This window comes from Anas platyrhynchos, chromosome 1, assembly GCF_047663525.1.
Source record: "Anas platyrhynchos isolate ZD024472 breed Pekin duck chromosome 1, IASCAAS_PekinDuck_T2T, whole genome shotgun sequence".
NCBI lineage: Eukaryota > Metazoa > Chordata > Aves > Anseriformes > Anatidae > Anas > Anas platyrhynchos.
In genome coordinates this window covers 75,471,878-75,498,138 of record NC_092587.1, presented here as the reverse complement: position 1 = coordinate 75,498,138, position 26,261 = coordinate 75,471,878, and the positions used below count along the sequence as shown (strand labels likewise).

The window sequence follows — 26,261 nt, the reverse complement described above, 5'->3', positions numbered from 1 at the left end:
CATTTTCTAACATAGTATGAGGCTTAGACCCGGATGTCTTTGTGGATATCCCTGTCAGAACGCTTAAACAAATCATATTTTTTAAAGCCCACAGAAGTACTCATGTTTTACATGGAAAAATACAGACTTCTTGAGCATATCCTAAGGTAGAGTAGTAAAATGTCTTTGTAATAGTCAAAGCTGAAAGGTCAGAATTGGTCACGTGCATCTTTTTATAGAGGAAGGACAGAAAGTGAATACCCACTGCATCAAAAAGTTGTTGCTCATGCAAATGCAGGCATAAAAGTAGAAGTTTTGCCTAACTGTTAACAGAAGCTATGCTGGCTTTTCATCTCCCTGGGGCTCATTCCCACATCAACTGCTAATATAGCAAGTGATATTGAATTGATTCTCGTCAAAGCTTGCTGATCAGGATCCAGACTTTCAAGCTGGCAGCAAGCCTTGAGTATGGATTTGTCATAATCATGAGCAAGGCTGGGGTATTTTGAATAAACATGGGCTCCCTTGGTGCAGTGCCAATTTGTCATCTGAATGTGAGAAGTATATTTATGAGTAGTAAATGCCAAAACACTAAAAGCTTGGAGACTCTGGAGAACCCCATCATGAGTCAGCTCCCCTATCTTGTGTGCCTAAGGAAAGCAAAACAGTGAAAAGCCCAAGCCTGTATTTGCGTTTCAAAAGCATTTACATTTAATTTTATAATATTTGTAGTACATTCGGTGAATAAGCTTCAGTGTATTTCAACAAAATCTTTAATACCTAAGCAAGCCTGAACTAAAGGACTGCTGACATGAGTTAAAGGCCCCAGCAAAGCAGATACTAACATGCGGTAGCAGACTGCTGGGTGCAACACCACAATTATACTGCCTACCACCTGCAACACCAGGCTGGTGTGGGCCGCAGCCCCCAGTGAAAGAGGGCTCCAAGTGTATAAGGTAGCTGTAACTGCTGTCTGGGAACAGTATAAGAATTCCCTCTTCAAGGGAAGCAGACATCCTCTCAAGCTCACAAGGAGAGAAGGAAAAGCAAGCCCAGCTTTCAGAGACTTTGCATCCCCAACGCTCCATCCCCCTCGGCAGCTTTGTTCATCCCTCTCCCACAGTGTGGCCTCTCACCAGTGGGGCATCAGAAGTCACTTTTACATGTTTTGCTGGAGCTGACTCTTTTCCTTAGGAAAAGTAACTTCTCCTCTGTCAAATAGGATGAGGTCTCTGTGAAGGTCAAATGCTCTCACATCAACACAGGTGCTGTTTGCACAGCAATGCAAATAAGATTGCCACTATATAGCCAGTGAGGAGTGCAATAGGCTAAGGCTGGGGTTGCTCTGGGCCTCTGTTGGCAGTCAGCCAGTCAGAAAGGTGATTTTAACAGCAAGAAATGCCGTGGCAGTGGGGCTGACACAGGGGCAAGGACAGAAGTGGGGCTCTGTGTTTCTTCCCCCCTTTTGGTGCTAATGAGCCAGTGTCTCAGAATCACATTCTGTTTCTCCCGCAGGCACCAGCTGCAGAAAAATGTCTCTGTGTGCCCATAGGAACAACTCTCACCCACAGCCAGGGATGTGGCTGGGCACTGACCAACCTCCCAGCCCAAGGGGGGCAAGCCAAAAGGCTTCATGCCAAAGGCTGTATCAGACCTGCGATGTGCTAAGCACACACAGGAGGAAGCTGTACATCCAGCACTTCATGGCATGTTGCTCATTAGCACAAGATCAGAGGTGACAGCTTTTTGTAAACACCCCAGAAATAGTCAGATGTGAGAAAACTCTGTACTGTTCCCTGAAAACACAGTTTTGCTCCTTACCTTCCCTGGGACATCATGATGTGTGTCTTTAGCTGCGTAATATCATTCCTGGCAAGATGCAGCTGCATGCATAGAAGTGATACAGGTGCTTTGCTACTTCGTTCCTTCCTTGCCACAGTCACAGCACTCCTCTGCTCTGTGTATACACCAAACAAACAAACAAACAAACAAAAAAAACCCTCTGAAAGCTGCATTTTACCTGGCACACTCAACCCAGGGCTGACTGAAGCCATCTTGTAGCCACATCGCACTGCATTAAGACTACAGCAGGACCCAAGCCTAGTGTCTTTGCTCCACAAATGGACCCGTCTTATCCTGCTGTGCCCCGGGCTGCCCTTTGCCTCAAGGGCCATGAGCCTGGAATGGGCTCATCCCCCAGCCCAGCTCCAGGCAAAACCAGGGCTGCCTACAGCAAGGAAAGTTTCTTCTGGCAGATCAGTGCTTCTTGGAGTGTGTCACATCTGTATGTTCCCTTGAGACAGCCTCCAAAATGAATCAGGTATTGAACGAGACCATTCCTGAACCCTGACCTCATGAACCTGGGCCAGAGAAGCATGAAGCACCTCTCAGCTTGGCTGCCAGCACAGCCCCACAGAGTTTCTGTCCCCACCTTTGTGTGTGTCAACCATGCATGTCAGGAGGAGCGTTGCCCTAATGGCTCAGCACAGCTGCAGCTGAGGAAGAAAAAGATAGGATTTGAGGACTACATGTCCTTACAAAGCCTACCTTGCTCCTGTTGCTTTCAGGGGAGGAGGATCTATTTCATATTTCATGTCTGTCAGGTACACACTATTGTTCTACTTACCTAAGAAAAGTGACTGTTCGGGGGTGTGGAGATGGAGGGGGGAAGAGGAGGAGGAGGAGGAAATGTGGCTTTCCTTAGGAAAAGTGACTTTTCCTCTGTCAAAGACAGCAGAGAAAGAACTTTTTGCGTTATGTGATTTCCTCTGGGGTTTTTCTGTTGCTGCTAACCGCTCTTCTTGTCTTGCTGCTGCTGCCCTTCTCCAGCAGTTCCTGAGGTGCAGATAGCTACCTTTTGTCAGGAATGGCAACTGTCTGATTTTCTAACTGGTGAGCACTGGATGAAGGATTCATCTATCAGGAGAAAGTTAGGATATGTGACCATTCATCCACCCTAGGGGATAACCTCATGAAGCTCAGCTGCAGAGCTGTCAGCTGTGGCTTTCCCAGTCTGTCAGGCCTGGCCCTGCAATAGCCAAAGTTTTATCTTCCCTTGCATCACATTGCTGCAGCTTTCATATGGTTGGCCCAAAATATGCCACTTGATATAAGACTTCAGACTGGTTTGAGGCACTGGGCCTGTTCAGCCTGGAGAAGAGGAGGCTGAGGGGAGACCTCATCGCAGTCTACAACTTCCTCGTAAGGGGGTGTCGAGAGGCAGGAGACCTTTTCTCCATTAACATCAGCGACAGGACCCGCGGGAACGGGGTTAAGCTGAGGCAGGGGAAATTTAGGCTTGACATCAGGAGGGGGTTCTTCACAGAGAGGGTGGTTGCACACTGGAACAGGCTCCCCAGGGAAGTGGTCACTGCACTGAGGCTGTCTGAATTTAAGAAGAGATTGGACTGTGTACTTAGTCACATGGTCTGAACTTTTGGGTAGACCTGTGCGGTGTCAAGAGTTGGACTTCATGATCCTTAAGGGTCCCTTCCAACTCAGGATATTCTATGATTCTATGATTCTATGATTTGTTGCCCAGATTCAGGACAATAGACTGCTTAACCGAGTGCACAGACACTTTCATAGCACCACTGAAACGAGCTGCTCTTGCTCTTTCTTCACATGTGGGGAAAGGTGCACTCTCTCCAGCACTTCAAAACCTCATTTTTAACCTCATTCATCAAGCTCATTGAATAAGCACAGCACAAAGCCGGCAATATGAACTTTCACTAACATAGTGCAATTGTTTCTAGCAGTAATTAGCCATACCTAAAGCACATCATGTTTCCCCCAATCATCAAGCAAGTACAGCTCTCTGCTGCGGGGTAGAATCTTGTTTCACTTTGAACAAAATCCTACCTCACTTCTAATATGAGACTCTCTAGAGGAGGGTAGGCAGAACTTGATGTAGAACAGCTGCTTCAGTTCACTGATTCATGTGGGACACACAGAAATCTACACAATGGTGCTTTGTTAAAGATGCTGTAACACTGACTGTTAAAAGCAGTCACAACACTATGTTAGCACCTTAAAGCTTCTACCAGGAACCATAGCAGTGTATTAAGCAGCCTGGTAAAACACAGCTCTTCCCTGAATGAATGACAAACTGATCATGCGAGGCAGACAATAAATATGTGGAGTTGTTTTGGTGTTTTACTGGAGGACAACTGAGGTAGAGTGAAAAAGCATTTTCCACAGGAATACGCATAATGAGTTTTGTTGCACATACCTGGGTCTTTCATTAATATACACTCATGCAGCTGTTGTGAATTTGATGCAAAATGGAAGCCTACTTTTACCTGAAAAAAAAAGGAAAAAAAAAAAAAAAAAAGAAAAGCCATACCCTGTATCTTCAAGCAATGTGAATGTGACTGAGTGTTGCTTCCCCTAATTCAGCTCTACAGCAAGCATGTGAGATGCACAGAAAACTGATGTTGCTGCCTCATATATATGCAAAGAGAGTGAAATTCACCCATAATCAGAATGTCTGGGTATTGCATCTCACTTAAGCCTTCAAAAGAGACTGTGAATGATATATAGACATCACGAAGGGATTGCACCCATAGACAATGGTGTATCAGTAACAAAATCTTGATCTTATTTCCTTTCTTCAAAGGAACCCAAAACATAGGAAGTCAAGAGGCAGCTCTTATTCTTGGCTAGGGGTATCTATAAGCATTAGAACATGATGACAAATCTAAATCCTGATGAAAAATTGCCAGAGACCCATAAAGCTGCCAAAGTACAGTAGGCACGTTTTCACATAATTGCAACTCGTTCTTTCTCAAATGCTCAACCTGATTGACCAATTAAAGTGTTTAATTCTCTGAGAAAGAGTCTATCATTAACTGTAATTTGTTCTAGTCTCACCGGTTCTTTCATGGCTGCCTCTGGTGAAAGGACCATTATATATAACCCTCTCAATCTCCATATTACAGTGTGAAATTTTTGATAGTTTGCTATAAATAGGAATTGATTCATAAGAAGAATAATGAATTCATTGCCAGTCCTTTACCCACTACTTAATGACTGTCAAGATACATTAAACATCCTTAGCTCTACAATGAGGCCTGAGCTTCTTCTTGGCTAACATATCGGTCTGTATTAAGAAGCCTGCACTCAGTGCATTAATTCTAAGTAAAAAACAGTCTAAGTGACTATGAACAAATTTTAGAGTGTTTTATTTCCTCATAAATATTGACACTGATCATTATAAATGCCTTCCAAAAGAGGTGATTGGATTGACTAGATAATCTATCATCATTAAATATAAAAAGAAGAAAAAGAAAAAGAGAGAAAAAACAACAACAACAAAAAAACACACAGTAGTCCAACATATCCTCACCAAGCTCTCCTTGTTATTCTCACCTAAAAGAGCTTGTCACCATGGTTAAAGGCAGCTTTGAAGCTGTATTTTATTTGGGCGAGGTGGTTAGTGAGATAGTATAAAGCCATTTATATCTCTACTTTTCTCAAATCTCATTTTCATGCTGTTTCCATGTGTCAGTGTAATTACCAAAGTGTGTTGACCACCACACCTAACTTCAGAACCAGCAAGTCTTGCTCAAGTATGGTAGAGCATATGCCCTGCTCTTGCCCAGCCTCTCCTTGCAGAACCTGCTGCAAAGATTGAGCCTGGATGCTCAGTACTAAGAGGATGCACAGGATCCTGTGATATTCTGTGCTATCCAGGAGCTCCTTTATGATAGGCTCATGGGTCCTCAGGGATGCAGAGATGTCCAAACAAAGCCTAAGATCAAGCCCATGGGACAGAGAGAGCCTAGGGGACAGGAAAAATGTTGTTGAAGCTTGTAAGTCGCTTACACCGGTGTTTATTGCCAGCCCTTGCATTTACAAGGCCCAAGGAGGAGTATCTGTTATGCTACAAGAACATAAATCCATAGCATGTATTTTTAAAGAAAACTGACTAGATCTAGGCGATATGGTCTATGTATGGTCTATGGGGAAGATTTGTGATGTACAGTTACACTACACAACTTTAGACAGCGTAATGTGTATCAGTACTGGAAACAACCTGGAGGCATCTCTGTGATTGGTTATGAATTCAGCATGAGACTTCATTATTTGTTATATGCACTGTGTACATTGAATGTGTTAATTCAGTAGCATATTGCCAGGGAGCACATGGAAAATGGATGACTACAGTCTAGGTTACAGTATCTCAATACACCTCCAGTCTTACTGGGTTGCTGCTTGTCCTTCTTCCTATCTCCAAACACTTTAAACAGGCTTAGAAAGCACAGAAAGGCGATGAAGCTTTGGGATCCCTTCAAAGGCATTTTCTAAGAGAAAAATGAACAAACAGACTTTTGAGTCCAGACCAAATGGAAAGTTAGAGCTAGCTACAGAAGACATCCTTCAAAAGCAGACAACAGCAACAATTTTCTGAAGGAGCTAATGGACTTAGACACATGTTCCTGACAACAGCTTGGTCTGGTCTGGTAGAAATGATTGCTGTAGCTAGCAAATTGCTCCAGGAAAATTTGCTTGTACCATTTCCATCTTATCCTGCAATGCCAGATCCACGAGGCCTGCCTACTACCTGCCCATGCTCAGACAGGGCATCCTGAACCCACCTCTGACTTGAGTCATCTTTGCTGGGAGCCAACCAGTTGCCTGTCTTGTGACAGCACACGGTGGAACCCAATTCCTCAGATTTCTTCAGAGGTCCCAGCTCATCAGGTAACAACAGCATCAGACCCACACAAAGAAAAACATTTGTTTGTGATTTCCATATACTCATGCTAACACTTGCAATACGTTTTCTGCTATTGTACTAGTCTCCCACTGATCTGATCGATCTCAAATTAAACTCATCCTTGCAATTGTTAATTAAATTAATCCGTGACATTTGAACATGGTGCAAACACTTAAAGCTTTACTTAGCTTAGTTCTTAAATAAATCATAAAGAAAAGGAAATGACAAGACTTGTAGCCTGGGGAAAATATATATACTGATTTTCAGTCAAAGAGAAAGGAAAGTGTTTAGTAAATATTCCTGAAGCAAATACATTAAAAATATATATTACCTACTTGTATATGATAAGGAGCTGACACAGCTTGTTGACAAGGAACACTGAAAACATATACGTTAAGAACTGCCATCTCAGTTTATACAAGCATTTACCTTTCCTGGGATGCATTCGCTCATCATTGACAGTCCAAGAAATATAATCGTAGTTAATTAGCATTATTAGCTAAATTGGAGAGTATCACATTCAAAATATATTATTTTCTGGCTATAACAGGTCCCACATCCTATAAAAGCTTCTTGAACATAACAGGAGTACAAATGGGAAGAAAACACTGGAAAACCAATTATCTAAAACCAAATTTGAATGAGGCTGAGGAAGCCACAGTAATAAATCTTCTCAAAGAACAAAAACCAATTTTATGGAAAACCTAGAGTAGTATGTAAAAAAGCAGCAGGTAGTGTGAAAAAGTACCCTTCCTGTTGCCCTCAAAGCAGAAACATATACAATAGACAGATAAGGTCTAGTATTTACATAGGTACCAAAGAATCATGTATTCAAATTAAGCCCAACCACTGTTTAAAATGTCCTGTGACTGTTAATGAAGCAAAGACTCTGATTGCTAATTGCCATTTTATCTGACAGGGGATATGTTGGCTTCCGTGCCGTCATTTACATTTTTTTTCTCCTTTGTATCCTTTGTTAAAGGAAGTGCTCAGTAGACAGTAGCAGAAGAAAAATTTATGATGCTAAATAATATTCCTTACAGTTGCAAGTGCCTCTGTCTGCAGCAGAATCTTTCCAGCAGATGTTTAAATCCACATAATGTCAGCATTTATCAGCAGATATACTGTTATCAGGCCAGTTCTCTATTCTGAGAACAAAGACGGTTTGCAGTATTACAGCTGTTCTGGGAGCACTGACCAAAGTCTTTCTTCTTGCAGGGTGGTATGAATGGAGAACAGGCCCTGGCATAAGAGTGGATGCCACAGAAACATGACTCTTCTGGGCTCTGCCACCAGCCTACTGGGGCACCTAGGGCAAATTGCTTCATTTGTCAGTCTCTCGGGTGCCTTAACTATATGTCAGGGTTACGGACGAGAGCTAACTGAAAGTTTATGAAGCCAAAAAGAAGCCTTGAGTAGAACAGATACTGTTTGCAAGACAATTTCTATTTTTGTATAAATGCTTTGGCTGTTAGTAATAAAAAATCATACAAGTCAGTTTCTTTGTTTTGTTTTGTTCTGTTTTTCATTTTTGGCAACAAAAATACAAAGCTTTTCCATGAAGTCCAAGGGGGAAAAAATCTTTTATTTTTTTTCCATAAAACCTTATTTTAGTTCTGTGAAAAAATGATAATCGTAATCAAGTAAATCTTTGGCTAGCTCTAATGAATCTTACTCATCATAGAAAACAAAACAAAACAAAACAAAACACTCTTTGGCTGAAAGACTTTACAAAAGAGCCAAATACTGTTAAAAAACAACTCTCTCTTGATAGTAGAGTTATGCTCAAGTTGTATTTCAACTGCTCAAGCTGACAGCATCCTGACTTTCACAGGTCAGGCTGGTCACACAGGTGGAGACAAGGTCAAGTTGTGTTGAAAGCACATTAAAGCACATTTAAGTCCCATGCTGAACCACTTTGCTCCCATTTACAGAGACAAAATTAAACTGATCCATACCAAGGTTAAATCAATATTTTGTCTGAGCCAGTGACTCAGACATTAAATAAAATTGAGTGTTGATGGGACCTAAAACCTCTCGTCCATGATGGTCAAAGAAACCATGCTAGACCCCTGCTTATTAAACCCTTGTTTAAACACAGTCACTCTGTTTTCTATGTTTCCAGCATAGAAAAGTAACCTTACTGAAGAAAACTTCATAGCAAAGGCTATGACTACACAATGTTAAGAACATACAGAGTTTACATGCTTGGACACCCAGAAGCACTGAAAACCTATTTACAGCATTGGGAAGTCTCCTTCCCAAAGAGATCATCAGAACACTAACACTTTTATTTCATAGCACTTTACCAAAATAGTTTTAGAGGATGTGGAGGTTAGATATTCTTTCCTCCAGGGATTTCATTTGGATTGCCCAGGGTAAATGATTCTGATAATGTTGCCTCTGCTTTCTGCTGTCTGTAATAGGGCTATTATTTCCAAATGGACTTTCAAAATAACAGTGGAGATGAGAGCCCATCAAACAACCATCTGCTGCAAGCCTTGGGATGCTAACTGGAAAGAGCATCACAGGCGTTGTTTGAATAGGCAGTCAAGAAAACACCAATTTTGATGAATGTGTACAAGCATCAGTCTCAATCATCATTTCCTACCAAAACAAAGACACTGGAAATAAAGCACTTGAACCCAGCTGTGTACACTGTTTTGGATGTATTCATAATATCTCTTTCAAAACTGATCTTGTTGGGCTACTTTCCTTGACCTGCCAGAAAAATAGACAATAATCTGAAATATCCTAAGTACAGCTAATTGCTCTAAACTGTGTCTAGGCACATAACAGAAATAAAAGGTATTTTTCTTTCCCAGTAGAAATCAGCTACAGGGATTATTCATGGGAGGAGGGGAAAGAGTGTTGGTCATTTAACATAAATCAGTTCCCTTTGATGCTTGCAGAACACAGCAAGATCATAACATTTGAGCAGACTGAAATTACAGCTGAATAAATGTATAGACTTGTTTTCATTCATTTTTAAATGAGGTTGTAATATTTAAAAGCAATCAACCGATGGTTTTGGTCTAATTTTGTCTAATCACTGATTCAATTGATGCATCTCCTTAAAATACTTGAAATTGAAACTATCAGATGTTAACAATATCTCTTCTTCTGCCATTAGATAATATCCAATCAATGATTATGGACAGCAATGATGCTTCTTAATTCAATGATTATGTACCACCTATCTTTCCCATTTTGCTGACTGAAGTTCCAGCTGTTTCTGGTTCATGTCAATGCACTTCAAACATTGGCAAGTATAGCTAGAAAACCAAAAATAGGAACATTCTGGATCCCACATCAGTCACCGTTTTGTAGTACAAGAATTTCAGAGAGTTCTTGAATAGGACTGAAAGGCAGAATGGGATTTATTTCTAATAAGCAGTAGACATTCCCACTGGAAATCACTGTTGCAAATTTTCTCCAAGTAACAAAAAATGGCACTCCATTTGTGGATGAGTTCCCTCTTGGGCATAGAATCATCTTATACAGAGGACAACCTTTTATCTTACTGCATCAGTCTTCAAGCCAATGCCTGCCTGCAAAGTGGCTTAGGATTTTAGCCATGGAGATGAACAGTCAAGCTGTTTCTCATTCCTCTGTATCATGAGGCTATATTCACTGTAAAAGTTTAAGCTAATAAAGTACATGGGAAACTCCAGTCAGAGACAGTAGTTTCACTTTGATTGATACTGGGACTTGTGCCTGTCTTGATGTGAAAGGTGGTGGCATTTAGGCCACATAAAAGCTCAGGCAGTCAATTCTGTAACCAAGGAATGTTCCCACTCTGCAGGTCTCACTGGTGGGACTGGATAAAGATGAGTTAGTAAATGGAGGTGTCAAAATGACTGTACAACAAAATCAACTTGCAATTAAGTAGGCCTGCTTTGAGGATAAAGCATGTTATTAACTTTAAAATGTTCTAAAGAAGTTTCTGAGCACTGACTTCCAAGAGCTGAGAGCTGTTTTAACCATGGCGTGTGCGTGACAACTCAGGACACCATGTTAACTCAAGGCGGTTTGTTTTACTCACTGCTATTTTTAGGTGTCTGCAAATAGCAACACTTGAAGCAGTGACCATGACTACTTTATGCATTTATTCAGGGTTTATGCACAATGCTGAGCTCAATTACCATGCCTGCTCCTAAATCACTGATGCTTGTCCACGAATATCCACCATAGAATCTCTGTGCTGGTACATAATTTCACCTACAATGAACACAAACCTGAAGGCCTACTGAAATCAATTCCTGCCAGCACCTTAGGGGTACCACCAGCCCTGGTTGTCCCTGCTCAACCTCCCCTGGTGCTCTCTCCACAGTGCCACAGCCCAGAACCCATTTCAGGTTAATCCCCTGATGGGCTGTGTTGATGCTGATCAAGGGAGGACAAAACATAAGTTGGGCAGTGCTCTACACCATGCTCCTCGAACTAGGAACCACCGGTGCAGTGTGGGAGAGGGCAAGGGCAGTATTGACCACCTTTTCCACTCTTCAAAGTAGAGCTGCTCCTGCAGATCTGTCCATGCATCCAAGAAGCTGCTGTGATTTCTGGCACATCCATCTGGCTGCTGTCTGCTTTTCTGGGGTACAGGCTTCCAGTCTGTTGTGTGCCCAGGTCATTCTCTCTCATTCCCAGCCCTCCCATGCTGCAGATGGGATGAGGAAGTAGTGTGGAAAGCCTGTGATATGCTTTCTGGTGGGGAACATTCCCCCATGACCTCCCAGCCTCCTTTCTGCTATGAACAGAGACCAGAGGGCTGCAGTCTAGCCTAAGGTATTTTATCTGACTCGTCTCTAATAAATACCACAGTCCAAGGAACAAATGCTTGCAGAAAACTATGGTCATTTCACAGCCTGAAGAACAAATTTCATTAAAAAATTAAAATACTTCTGAATTGCAAAGCTGAAGAAATTGTGTTCTGCTTTCAGAGAGACCACAGGAAAAAAAAAAAAAAAAAGGTGGGATGTGGGCTGCCTTCATTGCATGGCCTTTACTTGCAAAGTCTTGCAAGGAGGGAAAAGCAAGAGCAACACCAGTATTGCCCCTAGAGATCTGCTATGGGATCTGGCAGGGCAGCGGAGGCCATAGGGACCCTGAGCCTGCCCAGGAGCATCAAGCTTCCCAGAAGTTGCTTCTGCCTAGGCTGGCTTCAATCACTTCTCTGACTGTTCTCTGTCTCTTGTGGCTGGTTTTCGTTCTTGCATCCCTGCTGGGTGTGGATTTATGACTACCATCCGCAAAAGCACTGAGCTAGGAATGGAGCCAAGCATTTTATTGTGTTGTGTATGTCTGTGCACACAGATGCATGTCAGCCTGATCCCCTTTTATTTTCATCAGTGTCCCACCATGGGAACTCAGGATATGATTTGAGTGGAGCTACCAAATATATACTTGCATTTCCTGGATGTGGCCAGATTTTCTAGACAGAAATTTTACCTTGGAGGTTAAAAGGGGAATTCAGACATATTCCTAGGATCTCTTTACATCTCTGGCAACTGAGTCAGAACAGCATTTCTGTCCAGACAGTTTAACATTTGACAATGTTGCATAGATAGTCACTATGCACATATAGATGCTACATACAACTTATCCCGAGTGGGTCCCACACATCTTGATTGTATCAGAAGTACTGCACACATAAGCCCTCTGTACAATAACAGAGTGCATTCAGCATCTCCACAACATGCTGGACCCTCTACAAGTGTGTAGTCCAGCACAAAAGCTTATTAATGCATACTTACTTAGAAAATAACACAAAATAAGCCTCAAAATAAAGGAAAAATATTTCAAAATATAGCTAAACCTAGCTGAATGCAAGATGCAGGTGAGTTTAAGTTTTCACTTTTAAGTTTAACTTTTTTTTTGGTACATTTGTGTAGCACATTGGTACTCAGGGCTAATAGAACCTGCTTAGGAGTCTCTAACCTGTGACATGCAGAAATATGGGATAAACCAACACAGAAACTGGGCTGTCCAAAACACAGCAGCTTCAATTCACAGAGATTTGTGGGCCCTCTTCCCTTTTGGCTCAAATATATGGCAAGAACAGAGCTGAGACAACCAAATTTCCCTAGTTTCCATGGTATGTCCAGAGCTCTATCCCTATGGATAGGTTATATTGCAGGGAGGAGGTTTTCCCACATGAAGTAAAGGCGTATTTAATTCTGATGGAAACAGAGTTCTCAGTAGTAGGGGAACCAAATGTGAATTTTGTATTTCCAGAATTGGATAGAAGGGTTAGAGATCCTTTAGTTCTGCTTGCTTCCTTGCACACCTTTTGCCTCAACAGAGTCCCTCAATCCAAGCCTGTCAGTCTTTCCCTGGGGTCACAACACCCATCAATCCAAGTCTACCTGCTAGATGTATGACATAGATCTGCTAGACACAAATGATTTTCTCCATTCCAGCTGTATTTGAAGCTTTTACCTGGAACCATATGAAACCTTATGTGCTCATACTTCATGCCTTTGCTCAAATGAGATCTTCCTCAATTATTGAATGTGCTTCCCTTTTCCCCTCCCTCTTTGACTCTTTACAATCCTTACACTCGAGGGAGATTTTCGGAGATCTTGTGTGGGGATTACAAAGGAAATAAGCAGATTATGGAAAAGTAGCTTTTCGATGTACCCAGCATAATACAAATTAGGATTGTTTATATCTTCATACCCTTATCTGTTATTACTGCATGTATGCTGAGGTCTTTAAATAAAGTAAGAGGGGTGAAAGTGACTGAGTTATTTTAATTGGCACATTGAGGAATACACTTGCCAAAGAACAGATCGTGTGTACAATACTGCTAGTAAGCTAGTTTGCCCTGTTATTAAAAGAATCTCTGGAAAAAAAAAAAAAAAAAAAAAGGCAATCTTGTTGAGAAGGACACAGAGCATCTTCAGGTCTATTTTCTCTGTAAAAAGAGGACTGTTCCTAATTTTGACAATTCCCTGGTCTCTTCAGATTTTAAGCTCTTCAAGGCAGGGAATGCCTTCTCACCTAGATCAGCACAGGGAGATATTCTGATCTTGATGGAGACCTCAAAATGTTCACCTAGTTTTAATTATTAATAACAATATTATTTAATATCATAAGGATAAGGGGTGTTTAAGGAAAGGTTGGATGTGGTACCTGGGGACATGATTTAGTGGGTAATATTGGTGGTAGGGAGACAGTTGGACCAGATTATCTTGGAGGTCTTTTCCAGTCTGAAAGATTCTATGATTATTTAACATTTCTCCCTTTATCTTCTGGAAAATCTACTGTATGGTCTTTTTTAGGCTTTTCTGCTTCCACTTTTGTCTCTGCAGCACCTCCTAGGTTCAGGAAAGATGCTGGTGCCCTACCAAAAGGTAAGACAGATCCTCATATAACAGGATCTACTCAGTTCCTCTGGCCTCAGTCATTCCTGTATCTTTCAGAAATGTATGAAAGGAGAAAAAAAAAAAAGCTAAAAATTAATTGCTCTGTCAATTGAATGAATATATCCTCTGGTATTTTACTGCCTGGCAGAAGCGGTCAGGCAGCTATTCTGCAGCAGTGTTTATATTGCTAAGAATGTCAATAACAAGGTGCAGTGTACTGCAATGTGTTTTCGCTAATGAATTGATGAGAGAATTATTTTTAGATTGTGAATAAGTGTGAGAGAGTGAGCTCTAAACTCTTCAGGGGAAAAAAATCCACTGTTTTCACATTTACCAGCAGTGAATGCCATTCTCCTATTTCCTGATAAAAACAAGTGTAAATGTCAACCCAAGCCAGTTATGACCTCCGACATCTTTGAAAATGCCATGATTCTTTCAAAAGAGCACTTGAAGAACAGGCTGAATGACTAACTGGCAGGCTGTACCCTCTGGAAAATCCCAAAGACAATGTTGAAATTGCTGAACTTCCCCAAAGGCAGGATGACTTGTCCTGAACAGAGATGCTGGTCTCAGCATCTCTGTTCAGGACTCTAACAGTCTCTAACAACAGCTCTGCCTCCTTCCACCACACCCCACATCTGATGCTCGGGGGAGGAAAGGAATGAGGACAAATCATCCTCTTAGGCTTCTTGCCCCTTGAAACCTGAACTGACTTTGAAGTGTATCCCCATGTTTTCCCTTCTTTTCCCCTCTGCCTCCCACTCCCAAAGACATAGGTGGGCAGCTGCTGAGACCCACACTGAACTGACCTAGGAAAACATTCTGTGTTGGGAGGGTCAGAATCCATAATCCCTCTACTGACAGTCAGCCTCAGAGACTGCTGCACTCTTTTTAGACTCTCTCTATGGGAGGTAGCTACTGGTCCACAGATAAAGGCTTGTGAATGAAATGTAATTCTGTGAGCATTCCTGGGCTTCATAGCCTTGTAGCTGTGCTGTCTCATTTTACTGCAGTGTGAAGGGGCAAAAAGTGTTCCTGCATATGACTGGAGACAGTACTGCATGCACATGAAGGACTACCTGGTACAGCAGGTCAGATAGTTTCTCAATACATATATACATATATCTAACACACACATCTATATATGTATCATATAAATATACACATGTATTATATAGCCTTGTCAGCATATTTAAGGTTTTATATAACAGGTCAGCAATAACAATAGGTAAATGCATTAAAATATGACAATTAATTCAGGCTATTAAAAAGGCGGACTGACATTTCCACTCCTGCAGATATTCAACTAAAGAGACCTTGCCACAGACTGCAAAAGAAGCTGAACATTTTTAGCATGCCTTTCCCCCTTCAACTGAGAGAAACACCTCAAATGAGGAACCCCCTGGGCACCATTTTCCAGACTGGCTTAGGGTCTCTTCCTGGTGGAAACAGCAGTGCAACCACACCGGTGGAGCTTTCTATCATACCCTGGCAGTGGCTATTCGCTCTTAGTTACCCTACAGACATAATTTATAACTTACTTACTCTCTGGAAGTTCCTGCAGGTTGGATGTTCCTGATGCCAGGAATTCTCAACTGAACATGAATGTTAAAATAACCACATACTCTAAATCCCTGTGGCCAACGTGGGCAGATTTGTTGTTGGTTGCTAAAGGCAACTAGTTCTGATTGATGGTTTCCATGAACTTTCCACCAGCAGGGTGGGGTCTGGGCTATCCTGTTTGCAGGGCTCTGCAGACCAGGAGAGGCTGCAAGAGAAAAATAGACAAACTGGAACACTATGGAGGTACCTGCCTCCTAATAAAACAAAACAACAAAAGTTTGTAATGTTCTCTCTAATGGAGGAATATAAAACCCCTACTCTTTTCACTTTTCACTTTCTCATACTAATGTCATCCTGGTAAGACAATCTCTTTTAAAATATTTATCAGAGGAAAAGCAAAACATTATGAAAGAGATTTGCACAGAACTTGTTATCAGTCTTGGGTGTGTGAGTCTGTCTATCTATCACCCTTTCCCGTGACATTCGGTGTAGTTTTCTCTGTCTAGTTCATGCATTTCAGATGGTATGAAAAGATTTCAATGTTCACTTCGAACATTTTTCTTCAGATTTATTCTACCAGCATTTTTCTTTAGCATGTTTATTTGTCTCTTTTAAGGTCTGCTTTACATTAAATAGTCTCTTTGTATTCTGCACAGATGAAAAGCACATGCGTTTCCACTCCTCCCTCATTATAATGCTACTTTTTGAAGAAAAGCATCTTGGGTGCTCTAAAAAAATGTTATTATTACAAAGTTTTCAAAAACCTGTTGATGACTCATTGGGAAAGAGTGAACAACATCATTTTCCCAGCTTTGCCTTATACCCATTCTTTCTGCCTAACGGGTGCAAACCACTTCTAGTAGGTGGGGCTGGCAGCTCTATTGTTAAGATCCTTTAAGAACATTTACCAAACGTTAGGTATTTTAGCCAAAATTTCCATGTTGAATATCTACCTAAACCTGAATCGCGTGAGAAACTCTTAGTCAGAATTTTCTCTTCTAAGACCATAACCAGGGTAATATTTTGCCTTGTCAATATATCCTGGTAATCTCAGAGAGGCATTAATGCCCTTGCCCTTTGAAAAAGGAACTCGAAATTTGCCTTTGTGAGAGCCTACCACAATTTGACCACGTTATGAGGCTTGGAAAAAGTGCAAGCAGCACCATCTGACAAGAACTGTGGACCACAGCTCTCTAACAGCTGAGTTTGTCTATGGGCTCTGGGCAAACAGAAGAGGGGGGAACAACCTGCTCTGCTCCCTCTCTTAGCCAGGTTGCCTCAGCACCCTCAATGTGTCATTTCTAATGTTCATCAGGCCCCTCCATGGGCTCCCCTAATTCAGCTCACTAATCCTACAGAAGGTGACTGGATTAGCTTTTTGACAATGATCGGTTGTACATATGCCTGCACTGACTATATGGTGGGGAAAGATGGCTGGCTGACTGAGGAGGACAGGAATGCATGTATATATGTAACACACATACTCTTTCTATTGCCTTCCTGCAGATATACCAGGCCTACCTTAAATCTAGGTGCTAAGTGTAGCTGGGGACCCTGGGAATCCAACATAGGTTGCAAAACTCACCTGATTGGTGTGTGAGTACATAGTTAGCACCTTGCTGAGTAGCATCCTAAGAATGGCAAGGAAAGTCAGAAAGGACCGTGCTTCAAAGAGACAGGCAGAAGACTATGCCTACTAAAGCGCACCAGTGTCTGGAGCCTGTAGAGAAGATTGGGAATCCTGCACTTCACTTTTTTTCTGCTGTCAGTAAATGCCTGCAAATCCCATCCCCAAAGAGTGTATCATGCCTCCCCAGTGGCAAGTTTATAGTCAAGTCTTGGCATTCCTTATGCCCAAGTAGCAGAAATGCTCAAGCAAAAGAAAAGGTCCCTGTCCTGCTGCTGAATGCTTTGGACAGCCATATGATGCTCTATTAACAAGGTTCAGAGGGGCAGGGGAAATACTAATACAGTGTAAAAATTGGTACTTGAAACTCAGAAAGCTCCTGTTCTCTCTATATAATCTTATTGTATATTCTTTATGTATCTTGTGATATTCAGTAATCTTTTTTTTTTTTTCTTTTCTTTTTCTGTCCTTGTGACCCTTATTACACAGAGAATAGGTGCACAATAGGGACTGGTTCAAACAGGTTTGTATAGTGGAAACATTGCTTTTGTACAGAAAAAAGGATGAGGTTATGGAAGTAAAGATGTGTTCAGAGTGGCTGTGAACGAGAGACCAGATAAAGGTTTCAGTGACCACGTAACTGTGGCCTTTCCTAGAACTCAAGCTGCTCTTTCAGAGCAGAACCAATCTTTTAATGGTTTGTTTAATGTGTGTGTTCACACAAGTCACATTGTTACACCACACTGCCATACAACTAATCCCCAAATGTTTAAAAGCAAATGTGACCCCAAAACTGCCATGTTGGCTTAAAGTTCATAAGATCTCCCTTAACTTACCGACCATGAAATGCTATTTGAACTAAGCCATGGGACTAACCACTGAAACAAATGAACAGATGAAACAAATGCTCATATGACCAGCAGTTCTGCTTATATTGTCACATTTCAGCTATGAATGTCTCATTGCTATGGACTAGATTAATTCAACTACTGACCAAATTGGTGAAAATCCAAGGGCAGATATGATCTGGGGATGCTACATCAACTGCATGTAGGTTAACAAGCACTTTCCAAGTAAAAACTTGTTGATTATTTCTCATTTGATGTTAAGTTTAATCTGTGATTCAGAATTGAAAGTCTATGTTTTGTAATATTAACAGCCTCAGATATTTATCCTTGGAGAAATCTGTTTTTACAGACTGCAACAATTAACGATTTCTTTCCAACATCAAAATATACGTAGGATGGTCTTTCTGCCCACCAAATCTTGATAAGGATTATTGCAGCCACTCTAATGAATAATGGCTTTATTTAGAGGAACCAAACCAAAAGGAACAGAGTAAGCCAAACCGTTAGACAAACAGCCAGGTCAGGCTCTTCAGATCAGGCATTACCACTCTTTGATGAGTTTGGTACTGAGCGAGAAAGCTGTTGCAGTACACCGAAGAACCCTCAGTTCTTTTGAGTACTCTCTCCAGGCTGGACATAGTTCAAATCAAACACGTAAATCATGCCCTCTGAGCCCTGAAGTGCCATCCTGTTTCAGAGAGGGCCCTGTTGCTTTCCCAAATCCCTGAAATTATGTTGCTGTCTAGATATGCTGTGTTACTACAGTCTGTAGGGATGGTGACAGTAGCCCTGTTGTGGTCATACTGTCTGCAGTGGAGAGACAATTGTTGTGATTTTCAGTTCCAGCTGTGGGATATATTGCAATATTGAAGATATTTTTGTGTTGTTCTGTCTCTTTGCATCAGTCAGGTTGTGATCACTTTCATCTGCTGCTCTTTATGGCCCAACAAATTATTTCTCTTAGAACAATATTGAGCACCGATTTCTACCTTTCACCATTCCCTGACAGGCCTGACATCCAAGGCCCCTCAGCCATAGACTGCGGTACCTCTCAGGCCTCACTGAGGCCTATGCCTTCAGCCTTTGCCCTGGACTGCATCCCTTCATTGAATATCTCACCAAATACTTCCTTCCTGTTTTTCTGAGCAGCTTGTTGACTGCTCACTGTGCCGTCCAAAGCCTTTTCCGTGTTGTGTTTTATTGGCTAATATATCATGCTGTAGCTATAATATGCGGAGTAGCATTTCACTGCATAATTTCAAGACTGGCTGCATTCATCTTTCTCCAGTTATAGGCCAGAAAGCTCCTCAGAATGGTTGATTAGTGAGTCAAGTAGTTTATTATAAGACAAACAACATACCAAGGTAAAAACTATAAACACAAAGCAAATTGCTTATTGCCATTTTTTTTCCCTGGTACCAAGAGTAATACAACCTTTAAAACTGTGTTTGATGGCCATATCCTGCCTCTCTCTTGTTCTCCTCACCTTGTCATTCTTGCAGGTTTTAACAGAGAGGAGAGAGAAAATCAAATTTGATAGAACAGAGTATATCCCAGAAGCAATCTGCATCTGAAGTTTGCATGTTTCATTGTTTAGTTTTATAATATTTTGATGGTCCTGGACATACTGCTTCCTCAGGATTTCTAAGGTACCCAGCAGGAAGCCAGGTGGGGGGAAAATCAAATGAATTGTCAGTGTGATAAGATATTTTTTAATATGTGGTTTATAATGCATAGATGACCAATATAAGGTGTATGTTATCAGCAAAAAAAAGTCAGGAATGCATTATTACCAAAATCAAATGTTTGAAAATTATAAGCTAGAGTTTAACAATCTTGAAATTGACTTTCAAATACAGTTTTTAAATACTAAACATTTAAAGCTTATGTTTTCAGCTTTTTTCTGAAACTCTAGAGAAACCAATAAATATTGTAAGCTACATTAAAGTTACATTTTCTAATCTGCAATATGTATGTACAGAGTCTATTTAAGGGGTCTGTAGAGGGTAACTAAGAAAAGCAAACCTATTTTCTGTAGTATTGAATCACTATACAGGAACTGACACTTCCACTGGAAAAAGTTTTAAGGTGCTGCAAATTGTAAAAGGTTGAAAAACGTGTTTCTGGAGGTTCTGAGTTGAACTTTCAATTATTTAAGTGATGTGAGGGCCCCAGTTCTGTTGAGGTTAACTGGGATTTTGTTTAAGTCCCACGGGTACTTTGGAAAGTTCAAACCAAAATTTCTGGATGAGTGGTTCCAACTGCATACAATGTGCAGGGCTCTTTTTTTTTTAATTTATTTTTTATTTTATTTTTTATTCTAGTGGAGGTGTAAATCCCTGCATGTAGAATTTAAGCCTATGCACAGCAAGATAGTATTTTTTGATTACCTTCTGCAGACCCCTTACTAATATTCCATGAGCCTTGGCACTTGTAATTATAGAGGCTTCCCGAGCCTTTAGTGACTTGCTCTTGTCCTTCAGCTAATATTTCTGAAAGGGATTTTAGTGATCTTTTTGGCTTGGGAGTAGTTAGTTAAACTGTCAAGTAAATGATGAATGTAATCTGCACCCATGTGTTACCACAAAGATGCCTTGCAGACATTTCCTCAGATTTTAAGGCATCTGGAGAGAACTTTCTTACGTCATGAAATACAATAGAAGAATAGTAATGACTAGCAGTTGTATAACAGTATACTTCTTCAAGGCCTTTTTGCTTGGATGTTTTTAAACCTCTGCTGGAAGAAAAACAGTAATTCACAGATGGGAAAACTAGGGAATAGGTGAAGTTGAAGTTGCTTGTTTAAGCCACAAATTCATCTCAAGTCAGAGCCTGATTCAAATTCTATGCTAAAATCAAAACTTCACAATGAAGATTTTTTTTTTAATAGGAAAGATATTTGAGCCTCAAAATCCCCAAGGTTTCTTCACAATAACACTGAAAAACTTTCGGTTCCTCTGAAAATTATCTTACAAGTCAGAAACTATGAGTATTAACTTTCTCCTGCATCTTTCTCACATTAAATATTGCTAAATACCAGATGGGCACGTAAAAAAAAATTAGGCTCATACTTTAAATATATATATGTGTGTGTGTGTGTATGTAAATATATATATGTATATATATATATATAGTGCAAAAAGAAAACAAGTAATTCCCAAATACAAATGATTATGATTTCTTGATTTTCCTCTTCATCTTCTGTGCTTAAGGCCAAGTCAGTCCTTTCAAGGAAACATCCACAGGAAGGACAATGTTGCTCAAGCTCTGAGTCAAGATGTGTCCCTGGATTGCTGCTGGCTAACTGCCCAAATCCTGTCTCCCTGCTCCAAGGCTGTGTTGCAAAGTCTGTTGTTACTCATGGTATGGGCTGATAGAGCCTAGAGTTTATCTTGCAGAAGAATACCTTTGCTCTTGGCCCCTGGGATGTGCCTTTCCCATTCTGTGGCAATTTGTGCATTGATACCTCCTTATGAGTTCAGGAGAAGCAGGTAGCATTGGAGCTTCACAGACCATCTCAGGGGGCTAGGAAAAGAGAAAGTTTGCGGAAAAGGTTTGTGCTGGTGTTGCCTGTTAGAAGCTAAAGATCTGGAAATGATATGTGGTCTCAAAAGAGTGGGCATCAGGTTATTAGTGTTTAACTTCACGGGTGTTATTTTAAAATGCTTAGAAGTAGCTCAAAACTGCAGTAAGTATCTAAATAATTTCAGCCTAAAGCATGTTTTCTTCATACGCCTTATATCAGCCCTTTCTCTTTAGCCTACTTTGACATTCACACAAAAGACATTGTACAGATTATCTATCTGTAAGGAAAACGAGCCTTTACCGTGATGCCATCCCAGCCTGCCACCAGCACGCAGCCCCAGTGCCAGCAGGAGAGGCTGGCAGGAACATCCCTGCTCACACAGCCTAGCTGGCACAGCTGCCAAGAGCAAGCCCCAGCCAAATTCCAGAGCCTGTCACGCTGCCGCCTGATATCACCAGCCTTTGCTCTTTCCTCCTCACTCTTAGCCATAGATTTTCTGTCATTGTTTTCTCTAACCAGGTCCTTCACATCTTGCTGCAGCAACCTCTGCAATTCTGCATTGATTCGAACACAGATTTTTTTTTTTTTTTCTCCTTTGCAGCAGTGGAGCTGAGGCCATCTTTCGTGTCTGGTTTTCCCACCCAGAGTTTCTCAGCTGAAGCTGTAGACCTGCAGGGATGACCCCAGTACACTGTACCAAGTTGAGGGAGCAGCTCTCCTCCAGTTCGCCCCTGGCACCCTGCTGCTTTGCTGACATGGCTGCTTTCTGGTGTGTTGTTCTTCCAGGGCTTATTACACTGAAGCGGCTCACTCCCCAGCCAAGTTATTAGCCTCAGTGACTCTCCCCCTTGCTGGTGGAGTTCTTGTAGCCTTCACGTTTGACTGCTGAAATTGCTGGTTGCGTGTTTTCTATGCTGATGTCATGTGGAGCAGGGACACTGCCACGCTCCCTCCACCTCAGGGACAATCTCTGAGTTACTGTGATCTAGGCAAGCTAGTATTCCCACAGGGTCATTCTAACTGCAAAGATCTATCAAGAGATAACTTAGGAAAGAGTTATTTGCACTGCAAGCCTTCCTTAAATCTCTAGACTGGTATTTACCTGATGGGGCATCCACACTGCTTTTTGCACCTTGTGATTGTGAAAGCTCTTCTGTATGGGAGCTTCTTATTTGCACATGGCTGGACAATATTTGTCACATGCTTAGTGAATTTTACATGCGCCTCTGTGATGTGTTGCAAATCTAATCAGTAAATAAGGTTTTATGTGTTTCATTTTTATGAGTAGACTCCACGGCTGCATCTTTCCACGCTGCTTTCCCAAATGATTATTGCCGCCGCATGGCACCCCTGTTCTTGGTGGACAGGCAGCTCTGTTAATGCAGCTGTCTTAATGTATTCCTTTATCAGCTTGACTCATCACAGCAAGACCTGGAATTTCTAAAGCCTCCCTGGAATTTCTGGCAGATGTTATCTCTTCTTAGATATAATACATTACCTGTTAATAAATCAGTATGTGCCTAACCTTAATGACCCAGGAAAATGTAATGTTTAAATTAATGGTATCCTTTTTAAAGAATTTAACCCAAGATATGTCTTATGTAAATCACAGAGTGTATTATAGTAATATCCTTCTTGAAATGACTGAATGCACTGCCCTCAGCTTATAGGAGACTTACTTCTTGTAAAGGTGCAGTATACAAAACAAGAGTTCCAACTTTCCCCTTTCATTGCTTCATACATAAGAAAGGGTGTTAGAGTTCACAGCCCCTCTCTGGGCTGTTTTGCTGCTATGCAGTTTAAAAAAAAATGCAATTTTTGGATTATGCACTGTAAACTCACTTAGCTATTCCTACTGCTACACAAACAGGGCTGCCTGTTGAAGGGCCATAAAACTGCCCTCGGTCGCAGCATGGGACTTACGTGAGGCCTGTTTCTGGCAGAATTTGGCCATGAGTGTGTTATGGGTTGCAGGAAACTCATAACAGATTCCATTACATGTATCAATGTAAATTTGTCAACCAGTAACTGGTACTGGTATAATGACATTTGAGGGACATACTGTTCATTTGTTAGGAGATCTGTTTGATTTAGTGGAGTCTATGAAGGAGTTTAATTTTTCATACGCTTCATTAAAAGGGACCACAGGGAGGAGAAATCATGAGTAAGCAGAGCCATAAATATACTACAGATGTGTAGAGGTTTCTTTGGGGACTGTAGTCAGAAATCATTTGCCCAGAGCTGTCTGACACTGTGTTGTATTTCTTTCAGCTTCCTGTGTTGTATTTATTTCACAGAGGGATTTCTCTAAGTTACGTGGAAGTAAGGTTGCAGAAGGTGCACACACAAGGCAGATATAAAGTGTACCCGATGATACCAGCAGACTCTGCCACTATCAGAAGAAAACATGCACTTTCTCAGTAAGGCTTTGGAAACTAATGCTGGTCTGGGGAGGTGTGGGGGTATAGTTCTATGTCTACATGAATTAGAAAGATGCAAACATATACATTTACTCAGCAGAAAACACAGGGGTTTTCTCACACTGTAGAAGTTTTCATGACACTGAGTGAAAAACCTCTCCTTGACATCACAGATAATGCCCTATATTAGCCTGCCATCTAACCTAAACATACACATCTAAAACATACCATTGCACACTGAAGCTATAGTCAAACCCTGAAGAAAAAGTAGCGAAGGTGAAATTTGCCCCTTCATTTCCTGAAGGCCAACATAATAAGCATGCACTGTCTTAGCCCTCAGGTAAAGATGACTATCGAATCTCCCATGCTCACATGGGATTCACAGGACTGGCCACTACTTGAAGTCCCTTGGCTCGGCTCGGCTCCCACACACTTACACCATAGCTTCTTGGCCTCTCTCATGCTTTGAGACCCCCCAGGCCACGCCAGGCAAAGTTGTTCATCCTGAAGTATAATCTCAGTATAGGCTGGCTGCAGCAGGTCCAAGGGACCATGAATCAAAGGAAAGCCTTGGGCAGTGAAGAGCAGGGCACCTACTAAGGCTTCATAGGGTCACCTACCCTGCTCTAAGACATGCTTGTTGGTTGTAGCTGGTCTGTACAGGCCTCTCCCAGGGGATGACCAATAGCAGCACACTGTCACCCACTTGGAAAGAAAATACTGACTGTGAGAAAACAAATTAAAAGGAATACTTGGGCAAATATGCAACCTGCCCTCTTTGTCAGTGGAGGCATGTAGTGAAGTGAGGCTCTTCTGAGAACTCTTTACAACCACTTTTTCATGGAAGAGATGCCAGGCCAGTCCTGAGGACACTGGGGCTTTTGAGTATCTACAAATTACTTGTGCAGGAAAAAAAAAAAAAATAGGGAGGGAAAAATATCACCAATGTTTCACTGTGAGATTTCCAAAATAAAGCATTGATTTTTTGAAGCAATGTTTTGTAAATTCTTTCAAGGTTATTACTACTTAGAAGTTCACAAGCACTGAACACTGGAGGAGAGAAAACCACCTGTCTTTTGTCCCAAAATTATTTAGATCCTTATTGTTTTCATGGTGAATCTCTTTGGCACTGCTTGAGAAAGATGAAATATTCACATGACACTAGACATGGTGTATGCATGGTGTATGTAGACATGGTAGCATAGGTGTATGACTTTGCCAAACTTCCCCAAAACGTTTGGTGTGAAACAGGCTTGGGAACATTGTTTTAGGAAGATTTCTTTTGGATGGAAGAAAAAAAAAAAAAAAAAAACAATAAAAAAAATACTTTCACAGCAGAGTATAACTAACAAATAACGAACAAGATCTTCTTCGTAACCCTCTCAATACTAAGAAACTAAACTGCATCTAAACCAACTTTCTTTATAGGCAGCTCATCCCTCTATATGTGTGGGAAGTAACAAGGCCCTATTATTCTTGTTTCCTTTTATAACCTACAGAAACTATTCCTGCTTGCCCAAAGTGCCTCTAATTTCAATGTCAGCCTGTGGAAGGGAAACTGAGATGGAGCAGATCTCCAGCTCCTGTAATGAGAGACAGCCAAGAAGGTATTGAATGACAGGAAACACTGGGGTGGGGGTGGAGGGGTGGGGGTTGTTGTCAGAAAATATCTATTAGTGAATCTAAAAATGTGCATGCTTTGACACAACTTCTGTTAGCATTGCTCCTCTGGTGTGGCATATTTAGAATCAGAGAACTCCAAAGAGTGAGATGCTGGTGGGGATTTAGAAGACTGTCCTCAAGCGTTAGGAACTTAAAGGAGCATCGGTTCCTTGCTCACCACGTGTCCCACTCAGCGAGGTGGGCCAGCCAGCTTGGCAGGGACATGAAGGGAGAGGACATGAAGGCTGAGGGGAGAGGGAATTAACTGCACCCCTGCAGAGGACAGGCAGAAGCAAAAACGCACAGGCTGACATCTTTGCTCTGAAACAAGGGGATTTGTATTTCTCTCACCCTTTCCTGAGGTTCAGGGATGCACACTCTACTATTCAAATGTTATATGTTTCACTAGACTGTATAAGACATTTGTTGACATTTCTCAAATATTCACTGGACCATCTGGAAAACAATTTCCCACCTGAATCTGTGTAAGAACCTCTTTTGAAACTCAGGAGATCCGTATTGCATCTGAGAGAGATGCTTGCATG

At 41.4% G+C, this 26,261-nt stretch overlaps 1 protein-coding gene across 3 annotated transcripts in view; it reads right to left on the bottom strand.

Annotated features, from left to right (window-relative positions):
* Positions 1-15,752, bottom strand: part of LMNTD1 (lamin tail domain containing 1) — a 217,716-nt gene extending 201,964 nt beyond the window's left edge. For all 3 annotated transcript variants that reach the window (XM_021274794.4, XM_072042043.1, XM_072042025.1), the window contains exon 1: positions 15,616-15,752. The gene's annotated coding sequence lies outside the window, so the exon portion shown is untranslated. The remainder of the gene's footprint in view (positions 1-15,615) is intronic.
* Positions 15,753-26,261: the final 10,509 nt, after the last annotated feature.